Source organism: Falco naumanni, chromosome Z (genome assembly GCF_017639655.2).
Source record: "Falco naumanni isolate bFalNau1 chromosome Z, bFalNau1.pat, whole genome shotgun sequence".
NCBI lineage: Eukaryota > Metazoa > Chordata > Aves > Falconiformes > Falconidae > Falco > Falco naumanni.
The window spans coordinates 30,694,810-30,711,743 of NC_054080.1; positions in this window are offsets into that span (position 1 = coordinate 30,694,810).

Below are 16,934 nucleotides of genomic sequence, written 5' to 3' on the forward strand. Positions count from 1 at the left end.
GAGACTTGTGTGGTTTTTTAATCAGGAGGACTTCATGGGAGCAATAGAGAAGACAACTGAAAATTAGCGCTATGTGGCTTTACAAATACCAGTGAGTGTTTCTGATTCAGCGTTTTAGAAATGATGTTCGCACCTCTCTAGGACAAAAAAGAGACCAGCATCTGTGGTTGGGATAGTACTGCAGGGACACTACTACTGAGAGATGTGTAGTACATAGTAATGATCACTAGGCTTGTGATATTTACTAGAGTTTTGCATCAGAGGTGGAGTTTGCCTTTATAGAGGGTGCGTGGAGCTCTGCCTAGGGGTGAGTGATGAGCCAAATGCAAGCTTATGTGTAAGGATTAAAGAGCAGTCCAATATGGGCGACACTGTAGTAAGTAAGTGTCTCTTGCAGGCTGCCTGACCAGGACTAACAAATGAATGAGGTCTTCTATAGACACGTAAAAGTAGCTTCATGTTTGTAGGTCTTGGTCCTCATAGGAGACTTTAACCACCCCGATATCTGCCCTGCACAGTAGGGCATAAACAATCCAGGACATTTCTGGAGAATGTCAATGACAACTTCCTGACAAAATTGATAGAGAAACCAAAAAGAAGGGGTGATCTGCTAAGCCTCTACTTACAAACAAGGAAAGAATGACTGGGGATGAGAAGGCTGAAGGCAGCCTTGACTACAGTGGCCATGAGATAGAGGAGTCCAGGATCTTGAGAGGAAGGAAAGCAAAAAAGAAGATCACAACCCCGGATTTCAGGAAAGCAGTCTTTGGCCTTTCTAATGACCTGCTTCAAAGAGTCCTAAAGGGCCCTAGAGAGAATAAGATCCAAGAAAGCTGGTTGATGTTCAAGGTTCATCTCCTCCAATCACAACATCCGTCATCCAATGAGCAGGAAGCCAAGCAAAGAAACCAGGAGCCTTACATGGTTTAACAAGATGCTCCCGGCAAAACCCAGACACAAAAAGGAAGCATACAAATGATGGAAGCAGGACAGACAACATAAGAGACACTGTCTGAGAAGTATCTGAGAGGAACAGGGCAGACCAAGTCCAACTGGAGCTGAATGTCTCAAGGAAAGTCATAGGAAACAAGAAGGTCTTCTACAAGTACATATGCAGCAAAAGGAAGACCAGGGAAAATGTGAGCTCACTGCTGAATGGGCTTAGGGGCCCTAGAGACATATGACTTGGAAAAGGCTGAAGTACTGAACACAATACCCACCTCAGTCTTTACCAGTGAGACCTTCAGAAATCACTGGCCCCAGGGGGCAAGTCTGGAGCAAGGAGGACTTGTTCTTTTCTTGTTGGAAGAGATTCAGGTTAGGGACTACTTAAGCAAATTGGAAATAGATATGTCCATGGCCCCTGATAGGATGCATATGTGAGTACTGAGTGATATGGCTGGTGTAATTTTGTGTCCATTCTCAATCATGTTGACAGATTGTGGTGAGTGGGAGCAGTGCCTGAGGACTAACCGAAAGCAAATATCACTGCTATCTTCGAGAATGGCAAGAAGCAGGACCCAGAGAACTATATGCCATTCAGCCTTACCCTGATCCCTGGAAAGATGATGGAGCTACTAATCCTGAATACCATTTCCAGATGCAGAAGGACAAGAAGGTGATTGAGAGTGGTTAACACGGATTTATGAAGCACACCTTGTGTTTAACCAAAGCACACCTTGTGTTTAACCGACTCGATAATCTTCTACAATTAAATGATTGGCTTGGTAGATGAGGGAAGAGCAGTGGATATTGTCTGCCTGGACTTCAGAAAGGCTCTGACACTGTCTCCCATTAGTTCCTCAAAGCAAAGCTGATGAGTAGATGGTGAGGTGGACTGGCTGAATAGTCAGCCCTAGGGCATGGTGGTCAGTGGCACAAAGTCTAGTTGGAAGCTAGTCACTAATGTTGTACCTCAGGGATGAATACTGGGTCCAATCCTGCTCAATAACTTGATTTATGATTTGGATGATGGGACAGTTACTGCAGCAAGGGGCCATTAAGCTGATTGAGGGACTGGGACATCTCTCCTATTAGGAAAGGCTGAGAGAGCTGAGACTGTTTAGCCTGGAGAAGGCTCAGGGGTGATCTTGTCATCATGTACAAATACTTGAGAGTGTAAAGACAGTGAAGCCAGGCTTTTTGCAGTGTTGCCCAGTAACAGGACAAGAGGTAATGGGCACAAACTGAAACATGAGAGATTAGTCCTGAACATAAAGGAACACTTTTTCACTGTGAAGGTGACAGGGCATTAGCACAGGTTGGCCAGAGAGGCCATGGATACTTTTTCTTGGAGATATTAAAACATCTTCTGGAAATGGTCCTGGGCAGCTGGCTCTAGGTGGTCCTGCTTGAACAGGGGTCTGGACAAGGTAACCACCAGAGGTCCCTTTCAGCCTCAACCATTCTGTGATTCTGTGAAATCCCCCAGCTAAAGTGTTATCTAGGCTTTTAAGTTTATAGTTATTTCTGGGTATCTTACTGCCTTCTCTACTGTGTAGTCTTAGAATGGGAATTCTCCTTCTACAGGTCAGCGTGCACAGCATCTGGGGATGTCCATGGAGGGAAGAGAGGGGACACTCATCAGGTAGGCAATGTCATTGTAAAAAGAGGAGTCTTCAGATTGAGAGAGTCACCTGGCTCTTAAAATAGGGAGTTTCCACTGCTTGGTCTGTGGGTAAGGAGCAATTAGGAGTAGAGGAGAGAAGGAGATCAGAAGAAAGATGACTACAGTAGCACAAGCTGCCTGTGTTGTTGCTGGCTTTGGCAGTTACGATGCTGCACCTCAGGGTGACCCGTCCTCGTTCATTCACTATGAGTGCTCAGTGAAGATCTGCTGCTCTTTTCCAGGTTACCTTTTTTACACAGTGTTGTGGTTTAACCCCATCCAGCAACCAAGCCCCACACAGCCGCTTGCTCACTTCCCCATGTCAGGGTGGGGAAGAGAATCAGAAGAGTAAAAGTGAGAAAACTTGTGAGTTGAGATAAAGACAGTTTAATAGGTAAAGCAAAAGCCACACACACAAGCAAAGCAAAACAAGGAATCATCCACCACTTCCCATGGGCAGGTGGGTGGGTATTCAGCCAACTCCAGCAAAGCAGGGCTCCAGCACACATAATGGTTACTTGGGAAGACAAACACCATCACTACAAACAGGCCCCTGTTCCTTCTTCTTCCCCTAGCTTATATATACTCAGCATGACATTCTATGGTATAGGATGTCCCTTCAGCTAGTTCAGGCCAGCTGTCCTGGCTGTGTCCCCTCCCAATTTCCCATGCCCCTCCAGCCTTCCTGCCGGAAGGGCCCAAGAAACTGAAAAGTCCTTAACTTGGGAAAAACATTACCTAGCAACAACTTAAAACATGGTATGTTACCAATATGATTCTCCTACTAAATCCAAAAGGCAGCACTGCACTCCTAAGAAGAAAATTAACTGTATCCCAGACAAAACCAGGACACACAGGTTTTACTTTTGGAAAATGCTCTTTCCTCATGACAGTGCAATGACTCACTGAAGCTTAAGAAGCTCATAGGTCAGTACAGTGTTGCACCAGAATTGTCCCCATCTTGGTGTCATATGGGGTGTTTCTGCAGTGACTGGTAAGATTTAAGGGAACTCAGTGTGGTAACAGATGGATGAGTTTTAGAAGTATAGTCCAGGAATGCACTGGACATCAAGGTGTAACTGATGGCTGACCAAACTACTCTCAACAGGCCAATAGATGGGAACCAAGGTGGAAAGGGAAGAGCACCATGAGGTTTTGATCACTTGGGAGTTTCTGATCTTTCAGAGATATCTGTTGTGGGGTGGTTAGGTTTTTTTTTTTTTAATAATGTAACCAAGAGTAGAATATAAGTATAAGAAAAAGATTTATTATCTTTCATAAATGCAGTGACTGATACACCCTAAAGGAGTCTGGAGCATGCTCCTGATGGTCTTTGTTTTCAGATATTAGACTAAACCTGCTTGATCCTGCAAAGACACCATGATTCTCTCCATCAACAAGAACTACCTGTTGCATGGGGGTCCTTGATCTCTGTCAAGGTGTTGTAGACCTGAGACAAAGAAAGTGAACAGTTGTAACTTCCTCCCAAAATACTAGTTATTGGTGAGACACCAGCCATGGTAAGCCATGGTAGTTCCTGGATAATCCCTGCCTGCCACGCTGCTGGCAGGTAATGATAGAGCAGAGAGCAGGATTTGCCCACAAGGAGGACTAGTAGTAAGTACAAGCTGCTCCTTTGTTTAGAAAGCATGTGCATTTGGCTTCAGAGAATGAAAATTAGGAGGTAATAAGGAATTTAGCCTGCTGCAGGGTGAGGACTGGGGTGAAGTAAAGTGAAGCTGGTTGGTGCTCTTTGAACACAGGGACTGAGTCAGCAGTGACTAAGGAATTGAAAATGACCTGAGTAGCACACTGAGTTGCTACAAGTTTACGTAACCTTGAGTCAACTGGAGATGTACAAAGGGACTGGAGGACAAAGAATAGATGCTGCAGCTCAGGAAAATTAGTGTGCTAATTGCTGCTGTCACCAACATAAGAGGGACAGGTAGTCTTCCAAAACAACTAACAGGCAGATTCAGATCTCATTAGCAACACTAATTAAGTCACTGGAAGCAATGAGCAGGAACAGAGGTTTCTGTGGTACTTTGATGCTGCAAAGTGTTGAATCCCTGTCACTGCTGTTCAAATACTTGTTTACCAGTGGTGCTGTGTTCACAGTTGTCATCTGTGAGGTTTTAATTTTCATTTGGAAATCAAGACTGGAGAAACTGCTTCTATTCTTGTCATCCTGACACCAGGTCCGATTACCTAATTACAGAAACACTTTTTCTCATACAGTGTTGGGCCATCTGGGTACAATAGAGGCTGTGCAATGAGAAGCCTTTATCCTCTACTCTTCCTGAATCTTCCAATACCAGGTTGTGTGTTCTCATCAGTCAAACATTGCCTCCACATGTCCTCCACACCCACAACTCTGCAGAGAGGGTGAAAGACCTCTCTGCAGTCAAGCAGTGGGATTTAGTCAATGAAGGCATGTAGCTGTACTGCCGCTTCCTGGGCACATCAGGCTGGTTCTCATCCTTGTCTTTAACCAGGCACCATGAGGTGTGAAAGGCGTGATACAATCTTAGATTTAGGCATGGGCTAAGGTAACTTAAAAGGGTAATGAAGAGTCTGCAGAGCTTTCAGGCTCTCCTTTCTCAGAGCTTTTCAGCTGCAACTCAGGCCTGGCTGATTCTGTGCTCTCATGCTCTTGCTTCATCTAACCTGTAGTATTAGGTTTCATTTTAGCTAGCTTTTTGCTTTCCCCAGATGAGCTCACTCTTTGGCAATGGCTGGGGTTGTCTGGGACTGATCTGCTATTTGGTGAGGCTGGCTGCTGCTACCAGCATTGATGGGGTAGTGAATATGATTTATTTTATGCTGTTTCTTGTAACTTCCTTGGTCTTCTCTTCCTGTAAATGTCACATCACTTTGTTAAGGAAGAATTATTATTGCTCTTATTGGCTGGATGACTGGTGGAAGCATGGAAAGCTAGCAGGAAAGGGAGGAGTGAAGCAAAAACCTTTTGCTTTTGTGGAAGCAAAAAACTTTCTGATGGAATTCTTCATCACAACATGGAGAAAAGTTGTTAGGACATGAAATAGTGTTGCAGAGAATAGTCTTTAACCTGTTGAAATGACCTGATAGAGTGATAGCTGAGGTGGAAAAAAAATCTGTGATGGGAATAAAACAGAAGATACAGAAGGGCCACAGCAGTGCAAGATGCTGAAGCTCTCAATGCAAGTGAACGGTTTCTCTTCTCATTATCCTGAGCCTGCCTTAACACACACGAAAGCAAACTCATTTTCCACAGGGGTTAGAAACCTGATGGATACCATGTGAATTGAGAGTGAAGCAAACAAAATTCAGTGCTTAGGTGACAAATGTTAGCTTGACTATGAAGTAACATTGAATAAGACGCAAAATAATTATCAATACCATCAAGTGCCAGGGGCAAAGCTGTTACAGATTTCCATCCCTCTGACTTGGGCGTGGGGAGGCACACAATGTCCAATCTCCTCTTCTTCCTGTCTCCAACCCCCTGGTTCCCTGACCAAAGGGAAAGAGAAGAGGCCCATGGGAGTTATGTAATGAAGAAGGAGCATGCAGATTGAACAAGAGGCTGCTGGAGAAGCTACTGCTGTTCAAACACATTGCTGTAGCTCAGACTTGGTGGGGAGAGTGTTGGGCTGACTTTTACTTGATGCTTGTACCGAAAAGTAGTACATTTGCTTTGCTGTCTTGGCTGGGAGAGGTGGATACACCTGACAGAACCTGCTCCTCTGATGCCAGTCATCAGCTAGATACAGCAGTAGGGCCAGGGTGGGCTTTTGCCTCCAGCTTTAAAGGACTGGGCTCTGTGACAGGATCTCTCAACATAATTTCTGTCAGAAGAGGAATATGCTGCAGTCCATGTTTTCCCTTGCTGTGTCCTGGATAGCCTTCTTGACCTATTTCATACTTGCATATCGCCTTGTAGCTAATTATGCTTTTTTGTGTGGCCACAGTGTAACAGTCTGCCTGTTACACGACATATGCTGATATTAAAACACCTGCTCTCCTGCATTACCTGGGAGAAATTCAAGACACACAATTCCTTACCAGAGATCATGTCCTGCTTTCAGAAGCATCCATGTGCTTCACACCTTTAACAGGACATTTTAGTAGAGACATCGGCAATGAAAATCTGTTTCTGTGTGGGACTTGCTATGGCCAATAATATACATCTTCCTGCAATTCAGCAGCTGGTTTGTAATGAATTTTGGTAGTGACAGAACAATGTTGTAGCAAAAAACGTATGGGAACACAAAGACGGAATTTGCTGTCTGTGGAGATAATGGCAAGCAAGATGTGGGGAAACATCTGTGATGTTTTGCTTGCAGGAGAATTTGAAATAAAACAGAACAAAGACCGAATACAAAAATCCTGTGCAAATGAGCCTATAAGGTGCTAAGAGGTGGTGAGGATGGGGGTTTTAACAGTTATTAAAATATATTTACAGGGATTTCATGTGGTCAAGAAGAGGTATTGCATCAGCTTCTTTAATAAGCTACCTAGTGGGTGGTATGATTTCAGGCATAGAACAGTTTGATGAGCAGGGCATAACACTGGTATGATGGACAACATGACAGGACTGATTCCAGTTGCTTCCACATCATAAGGAAAACCAGCAGAAAACTGCAGGTCACAGTTCAAAACCAAGAAAATGATTTATTCATTAAAAAAAAAGAAAAAAAAAGAGCGAAAAAAAAAAAGATTACTGGCATAGTTAATCTTTATAGAGCATGCTGTTCTGTTACTCACCTCAGGACTCTCAGGGCTAGAAATAGGCTTAGTCAAGTGGAAATAGATAGTCTATATAGCCAGGTGATTCTAAGATACGGATCAGAGAAAGGAACAGTAAATATTATAAGGCTGATAATGCATCTTGCAGGGGGTGAAGCCTGAAATATATCCTGACACAAGAAAAATTTTCACCAGGAGCAGTAATACTAAAACCGATTCCGATATTCACTGTGAATTAAAGTGAGGGTTCCACCTGTGCAGAAATTTAGGTTGCTGTTTTCTTTAAGCACCCCTTCTGCACATTTCAATGGTATCCAGAATGCTCAAAATCATGTAGGTATTATTGTGATACTTAGGCATCTATACTCTCACAAAGAGCAATGCTTGTATTGTCCTGAATGCCCACTGCCTGTGAGATTCAGCATAAAATAAGAGCATTTCACAATACCCAGGGGCAGAAGAGGCCAAAAATGATAGAGTAGCTCAGGTGAATCTATTGGACAACAGTGGCCAACTGTTGTCACACTTTTGAATTATTTGGAAGGGACATAACTTGCCAATTGTGGACAACCACACCTTCACACAGATTTGAGCAGATATTAGAGACTAAACTAAAAAAAGAAAGGATAATGTTCTCCACTGCTCAGTGCTGGCCACAACACATCCCCAGCAGCAGTGTGAAACAGTTTTTATTCAAGTGTAGAATGTAGAATTGTCTCAGACAGAACAGCCTTGCATTCTGGACTGTGTACTCAATAATAGAGCCCATGTTTACACTACACTGAAGTGCCTAGCTGATACAGGCAGTAGTGAGTGGAATAAATAATTCAGATGAGTGAGAGTAAATCTAACTTTTAAAATTATTCTCAGAGGAAACCCGCTTGAGAAGAAATCCCAGTTTTTTCTTACCATCGAAGTGTTTAGTAACTGACTGCAAGAGGACTGCTGTGGCTGGGCATATACTCTGCTCCCAAGTAGTGAGACAACATAGTGCATACCTGCCCATACAGAAATGCAGCCAACACCCCACAGTTATGCTGGAATCCCCACCTCACAGTTCCTGTTACCAGTCTGTGAAGACATGTGGACTATGATCCAGGCTGCTGGATTCTAGTCACTTCTTCATCTTGGTGATGATTTTAAGGCCAAAATAGTATCTGACACTAAAAATATGTGGCCGGTTTTCATAAGACTGAAAGAGGACCAGCCAATAAACATTTTTTTTGTGAATATTGTCAACGGAGATAATCTTACTGCCTTCCTTTTACCATCTTGTTCAGAAATATCTGGATTTCACAAATAAGCAATAAATGTTTTCAGGCTTCCCCGTTCTCCCTTATCCATATTAATCAAAATAGAGGTTATTTTTTGTTTGTTTCTTTGTTTTCTGGTGAAAATATATGTTAAAAAAATTTATCTGATGCTAAATAAAAGAAACATGTATATTTCAGCTAATGTTTTTATTATATATTTATTATAACCTCCCCTCCACAAAAAAGAAAGACCCAAACAACAACTCATTAAAAAACACCAACCACAAAACTTTGAAAAGCTGAAACCTCCACAAACATTTTTCTAAAAAATCTTCCATTTCGTTGTACACCATGAATGTTTTTGGTCCTTGTGTGTGGGAAAGAGGAGCTGAATGAAACTTATAATTTAATGAATGCAGAAATAAAAGCCAATAAATCTGTTTGAACAGTGTCTAGGGGTGCACACCCTCCCCATGCTGGGTTGGGCCCGTTTCTTTCCATACCTCCTGCCATAGCTCACTGTCGCTCTCAGGCTGCTGCAGACCAAACGGTGCCGTGCACAGCGAACAGCTTGCCTAGGTGGTGGATGGCCCTGCTCTGGCTGGCTGCCAAGCTCACAATGGACAACCCGTCTGAATCATGATAGCTCCATGATCCAAGAAATCAAGGACAAACTCAAGCAAGTCCCATCATGATACTCTCTTGATGTCTTGATGTTTGAAATCTCTTTTATCAAGGTCTTTTTACAGCCTGTGATGCAGATCTGATACCAGGTGCATCTATTTCCACAGCAACTGTGCAGCTGCTCTCCTAGTGCAAAACAGCTCCAATACCTCCAGCTGTCTGTGTGTTTGCAAATGTGAGAACAGGGAAACAGAGATTGTGCCCAGGGCTTGGAGAATGGATTAAAACTGTCCTGATATTTCCTGCTCGCCTTTGTCTGCTTGAATATTGCCTGTCTGTGGGCCCTCAGGTGAGGTGGGAAGGTGTTTGTGGTTTCTCTCAACCATTCATTTGAACATGTAGATCTTCTTGTTACTTGGGAGGTAACAAGACTTCATCTATGGGTCTTGCTTTTTTTCCTCTTTAGTCTGGGGTGTAGCTTGAAGGATGGCTTTTCACAGAAAGCCTTGCTGACGTGACAAAACCCACTAGGTATGAGCTAAGATAGCCATATTTTTTATTGAAGCATGGACCAAGTGCTAGAATGCCTTGGCAAATTCTGTCCTCTGGAAACAATTTTTCTCAGTGTCTAAATTTGTCTTCCCTTTTTGTCAGCTAATAATTAGGCAGAATTCTTGTTGCCTTCTTTTGCAGGGTGAAGACTAAGGAGAAGAAATTATTCACATATTTTGCAAGGTATATTCTGATCTTCTTTTGGTATTCTAGGAAGTAATCAGTCATTGTACTAATGTCCTGTTTCTTAGGTCTCTTAATTTAAGACAGAGTAGAATCTGTTCGTATTGTACTAAGATGAGATTTCCAAATTCTCAAGCCAGTTGCTCTCCCATCATGCACAGAAAGGAAATTCACAAAAAAGGCTGCTAGAGCAATCCTTCCCTTGCTTGCTATAGGGCTTTAGAGGGTGCAGAAAGTAAATCATATTTCCCTGCTGAAATTATGCCACTTACCAGCCCAGTTTCCAGCTGCTGAAAATGACATGCAAAAGCTGTCCGTGCCTGACTTTGCATCCCAGAGGAAACACATGGTCTGCTCAATCACAGTGGGAAAGGTCAGGTACTTAGTGCCTGAATAAGACACTAAGAATGGGACAACACTGTCTTTTGTTTCCTCCTGTGTATGAAACCTGAAAGCAGCTTCAGAAATACCTTGCTTCAGGGCTGTGCCATCTCCTTCAGATGCTACATGGCCTCAGAGTACAGATCACTACTGGATTGTGCTGGAGAAATCCTCCCATCACAGTGCAGGGTTTGAGTAATCAATCCATAAATGTCCCCAAGGCTATAGTGACTTCAGGAGGTGAGTCTTTGCACTAGACGTGCAAATGTCTCAACAACACAAAGATGCCTAGTTTTGGGCAAGTAGCTGAAACCAGAGCTTCTTTTCCCCTACTTGTCGTATAGCTCTTGAGTTAAGATCCATAAGTTAGTTAATTCCTCTTGAATCAAACGCTTCATACAGGCCAGTACCTTCACACTTGCCTATTTAATAAAGTAAATATGACTGCAACTGTTCTAAGGCTTCAGAACACTTAAGAAGGAACTTGATGTAATTATGCATATTTTTAAAGATCTATTCAACTCACCTGGAGGTTCTGTGAACATTTTTCAATAAATTTTGATTCTGGGACTTCAGCCTCAATAGTGTCTCAGGGCTAAGTCCAGCTTACTGCATCATTTGATTAACATGTACACAGCTTCCTTAGAAACTGGGTGATCCCTAGTAAAATATCTTACCTACATGCAGAGGTAGACAAGTTGTGTACAGAGAGAGGAAATGTCATATTAGACCAAATGACAGAATAGGAAAAATTAGAGGAAATTTAGGTCACTGATACCATAAATCTATTGTTGTTAGTTGGTCTGAGAAAAGCTGCATACTTCTCTACCAGCCTAGTTTTGCTTTTTTCCTTAGAAATCACAGCTGCTGTAACATTGTTTCCCAAGGCTCAGTATTGATATATATTTTGTTTAATATCTTTATCAATGATCTAAATGAAGAGATGGAGTGCACCCTCAGTCACTTTGCAGATGACACCAAATTGGGTGGGAATGTTTATCAGCCTGAGGGTAGACAGCTCTACGGAGGGATCTGGACAGGCTGGATCAACGGGCCGAGGTCAATTGTATGAGATTTAACAAGGCTCAGTGATGGGTCCTACGTTTGGGTCTCAACAACCCAATGCAACACTACAGACTTCAAAAAGAGTGGCTGGAAAGCTGCATGGTGGAAAGGGACCTGGGGGTGCTGGTCAGCAGCTGGCTGAATATGAGCTGACAGCGTGCCCAGGTGGCCAAGAAGGCCAACAACATCGTTGTTCTTGTGGCAAGCAGGACTAGCGATCGTCCCTCTGCACTCAGCATGGGCGAGCCTCACCTCAAATCCTGTGCTCAGTTTTGGGCTTCTCACTTCAAGAGGGGTGTAGAGGTGCTGGAGTGTGTCCTGAGAGGGGCAATGAAGCTGGTGAAGGGTCTGGAGACAAGTCTTGTGAGGAGCAGCTGAAGGAACCGGGGGGCTTTAGTCTAGAGAAGAGAAGGCTCAAGGGGGACTTTATTGCTCTCTAGAACTGCCTGAAAGGGGGTTGCAGTGAGGTGGGTCTCTTTTTCTGAGTAGCAAGTGATAGCACAAGGGGAAATGACACCAGGTTGTGCCGGGGGAGGCTTCAATTGGATACTAGAAAAAAATTCTTCGCCAAAATGGTTAGCAAGCACTGGAACAGGCTGCCCAGGGAAGTGTTTGAGTCACCATCCCTTGGAGGTATTGATCTGGCGCTTAGCAACGTTTTTTAGTGATGGACTTGGCAGTGTTAGTTTTATGGTTGAACTCCATGATCTTAAGGGTCTTTTCCAACCTAAATACTTTGATTCTATGATTACTGATGTATTAGGGACACCTTGAACAAGTCCTTTGCTGAGCAGTTTCCAGCTGAATCTGTGCATCTCTCTCCCTGTGTGAAAGAGTTCTTTGTTCTGGAATTTAAGGAAAATTTTCTGGTTTGAATGAATCAGCAAGTCTCCTGGGGAAAAATACGATCTCTGCTTGTAAGATTATTGCTGTCCCCAGCTGAGCTTAACTCTGGAGAAACATCATTCTGCTGACAGATTCTACTGACCACAGCTCATACTTAGAATACTCTGTGCTTGTGACATAGTTAAAGGATGATACACATGTCGAATCAGTGTGCTGGGTAGAGAAAAGACCTTACTTTTTATATGCTTTCCCCACTCCTTGATCTCAGAAATAGCTGTTATGTTCCTAATATTCTGTGTGTTCAAAGCACTGCAGAAATGTTAAATTACATTTACAGCCATCTCCTGTTCATGGGAAGTAAGAGCCATAGAAAGCAGGGATACCTTCACCCTTGTGTGGAAAGCAAATGAGGGAGGGACTAGGAAGGAGATAACACGGGTATTTCCTCAGAGCTCTCTTCCTGATCCTTTCATAGTGACTTGCCACCTCCAGGCACAGACAATCCCACATCAGCCCCCTTAGCTGTGGTGTTCCTTATGCCCGTAGGACCTGTTTGGTGTGGGACCTGGCTGCATGCAACTACTGTCACCACTGTCTCCAAGAAGCACACAAGTATCAGCAGGGGTCTTGTTCATGTGATGCCAGTGCCAATGAGAACCCACAGGTAGTCTTTTTCAGCCAGAGAGAATCAAAGATCGGGGTGTGGGTTGTCTTTTCCTAGGGGTAAGGTGTTATATTATATTTGACTACACTGAAGTTTAGCTGCCACAGTTTTGCCCAGCTCTATTTGTGGTGTCCTTCTGGAGTTCCTTTGTATGGGATCAACATTTGTCTACTAAATGCTGGTATTCTTCTCTATAAAACATACATTTTAATAAAAACTTTGGTTAGTATATGCCTTCCAAGCTGTCATATCACTTGCAAATTCAATTGAAGTGGACTGAATGTCTCCAAAATGAACAGGCAGGGGGAATATTTGCTAGAGAGATGGGCACACAGAAACAACCTCTGTTTACAGAAATTATTGGAGAAATAGTGAGACTTTATCTGAGGAATTTCAACCTGAAAGGAGCTTCTTGGGAGTGCTTGACTGTCCTCTGTGTATAATGTATTTTCAGTGATCTTCAGCTTGCAAAAAGAGTGATCATCTGGTGTTGACATCCCAAGAACAACTGTGGGTAAAGCTCCTTGGACTTAGACTGTCTGTAAACCAGGCAAAATATTAGTTTTCTTCCCCTGATTCATCTCACTAATGAAAGAAAATACATCCTCTGGGTATGGAGAAAGTGGATTTATTATTATCACTCTGATGTTATAAGAGCTGAAGGGAGGGAGCTAAATGGGAAAAAAAATAATATTGTTCAAAATTCAGCAAGAAAAGTCCACTTTGAAAGTTAAAATACAGCAGAAGCTAGTTAAGTGTCAGTCCTTTAAGCCACACATTTGTCTTGAGGCAGTCCAGGGGATGGCTATTGTTAGTTTTCATTGTGTAGTGGGTTGGCACTGGAGCCAAACCCTCACCCAACCACTTGCTCACTCCCACCACCCAAGTAGAAAGAGGGGAGAGAACAGGCAGAACAGGAGTGAGAAAGTTCATGAGCCGAGGCAAAGAGAGGGAGACTGCTTACCGGTAACCATTGTGGGGAAAAACAACCTGACCTGGGGAAATTAGCTTAATTTATTGCTAGATTTAAAAATCCATTGTAATGTATCTATATATTATATGATAAAGCTATGATACAGATATTTATATATAAACCAGAAATAATTTATTTATACTTTAAATAAACATATAATTTCTTATATACAAATATGAAACACATACATTACACAACTGTATATTATATATAATTATGTATAATTACAAACATACTATCATATAATATTGTGTGTGTGTATATAAAGTTATGAAGCTATTGATCTGACTATTGGAAAACAAAAAGCAAAAAGCATTTATATACCAGCTTAGGGAAAACATTTTTCCTCCCCTCTTTCCCTGCTTCACCTTCACCCCTTCACCCCATGTCCTGCAGTGGATCTGCTGGCAGCTGTGGGAAGCACCCGAGTCCAGCACAGGGCGGCCCTGGTCTCCCCTCACAGTGACCACACTGCAGCCCCCTGCTGCCAAAACCTCGGCACCTGCACCCAATACACTGCAAGGTAAAGGAAGTTTTTCTCCCGCAAACTCCAGCAAAAGTATTTAGTTATGAAAGTTTTCTAAGATTATGGAGACTCCTTGTCACAGACAAATGGACCTGTTTGATGTAAAAATTGCTGAGAAGTTCAGGCACTTAAAAAATGGTAGTTTGTAATACATCTGTAAATGAAGGAGGAAAATATTGTTTAAATAGCAACTTCAATACTTGACAAGTTTAATTAAACTCATGGCCTTAAGGTAGACAAGTCAAAATTTCCCCTTTTTTCCATGGAAAGGTTTCAAAACATATATTTCCATATGCAATGGGAAATAATGGAAAGAAGTGTATGGAGAAGCTAATTAGACTGAGGGGAACTGAACAGTAGTAATAAGTCTGCTGCACATCTGTCAGCCCAAAATAGCTTATAATTTAATTAGATCTTCCGCAAGACGGAGTTTTAACAAAGGAGAGAATAATAGAAGACTGGAGAATTCTTACCTTTTTGGAGAAACAGGCAGAGGGAATATTTAGTGCTTGAGAATCAACTCTCAGATTTTTCTTGCTGTAATTCTGGATGGAAAAAAAGTGTAGAACAGCTTTAAGGAGCTGTGATTTGGGTCCAATATCAACCAACAATTTAAACCTTTTCAGCCTCTTCCTTGGCAGGTGCTGGAGGGATGAGGCTAAAAATCATGTCACTGGGGAATGATGTGGAGTTTGGGCAAGAGCTGGAGCAAAGCATAAAATGACATGCAAAGACAATGAGGAGGCGGAAATAGAAGAAAGCAGGGAAGAGAGACAAGGAGGAGGAAAAGAAGCTAGGGAGAGAGATTTGGAGGATACCTTTTACTGTGTGACAGCTGACTTACAATGTGGACCTGAGCAGTGATACCTGATGCAAGGTGCTGCTGTCAGCCCATGGCCCTGGGAGTACCTTGGCTTTTAGTTCTTCTTATAAGCCAAACAAAACAGAGTCCTCAATGCAGATGCCTAGGCCTTGATGGGAATTGCATTCTGTGCTTTGCAGGCTTACGTGTGCTGGTGGTACCTACCAGTCTGTCCTGACCAGGACAGACACAATTATTTGATGTTTCTTGAAGAGTCTGCTTTACACCTTGGTGCAGGGAAGAGTCTTCTATCTTTTTTGGGACCTCAAGTGCCCTTGCCTTTCAAGTGCATGTTTCCTCTGATTTATCAATACTTTTGCACCTGACACATCAGGTGAATTACTGTAGCCATTGCTAAATGGTGCTACCTCCCAACTGCTCCTTCAATAGGACACCCACCATAGAACGCAAATTATTCCAAGAAGTCTTCAGTGTCTCAGAGGCAATTTTATACAGATGCTTCCAACTGTTTTGCCTATATTTTCCATAAAAAGACAGCTCTGGTTTTCCGAAGGAGTTTTAGACTCTAAAGAAAAGATGCCTGTCTCTAAGACTTGGCAGCCCAGTTCATACACACAGTTAGTCTCCTCACACTCTAAACCAGAGAGGGCTCAATCCATAATATGGTGCATTTCCCACAGTCCTTCAGACCATGTTATGAATATACTATCTGCCCTACTACAGACAAATGAATGCCACAGAGCATCCTGTACCCTGAGCAGGAAGGCTGGCAGACACTTTTTAGCCCCTGCTATGTCATTTTTTTCTGGCAGCTTCTTGTGATGTTCCTATTTCTGGCCTTTGAAAGCTGTCTGTGAGCCCGGTTACTGATGCTCATCCTGCTGGGCAGCCCCAGATACAGGACTTTGCCTATCTTGCTGCTGAATGCCCATGGGGTGGCTGGAGCATGGCAAGTCTGGCACACACACAGGATGCAGAGGACTCTGGGGTCTGCTGTCTTCAGGATGGTGCTCCAGATCTTGGAGCTGGGAGCTCCAGTGTAGAGCTGTTGGTTTGCAGAGTAGACATTCACCAGAAATGCCATTCAAAATTTGCTTCCTGGTCCTGTTTTCATGGAGGAGACACAGAGAGAATGTCTCATCAGGCTCTCAAGACAGTAAATGAGTGGTCTGAGTAGCTCTACAGAAGTCCCCTCCTCCCCTTCTCTGCACTGTTACTGTATTTGCCCAAGTATTTTGGGCTTTGTCTGAACAACAGGAAGGACAATAACAGGTAAATCTCATTCTGACACTGAAAAAGGCACCACTGGCTGCAAGTTCTCTAGCATTAGTGTCACAACACTATTGATTTTTCTGCTTAGAGGCAGCACTGATGATACCATGTAGATGTGCTGAAATCTCTCCTCTCTGCTCCACCTTGGGGTACCAATATTTGGGCATGCTTGAAGCTACAGTGAGAACTTCCTGTCAAGGAGGACATATAAGATGCTGTGATTCTCCTTGGAGCTGGTTCACACAGCTTTTTTGGTGAACATAGTGAACTTCTCCAGGATGACAGCTTGTCTGTGAGAAGTGTGAGGCTTAGAGTATAACCAGATGAGACCTGACTGGGTTTCCTCCAGGAGGAAAGTTGCTTAACAATGTTACTTTCTTCCTCCTGCATCTCAAAAAAAAAAAAAAAAAAAAAAAGGGAGGGAGAACATGCTACC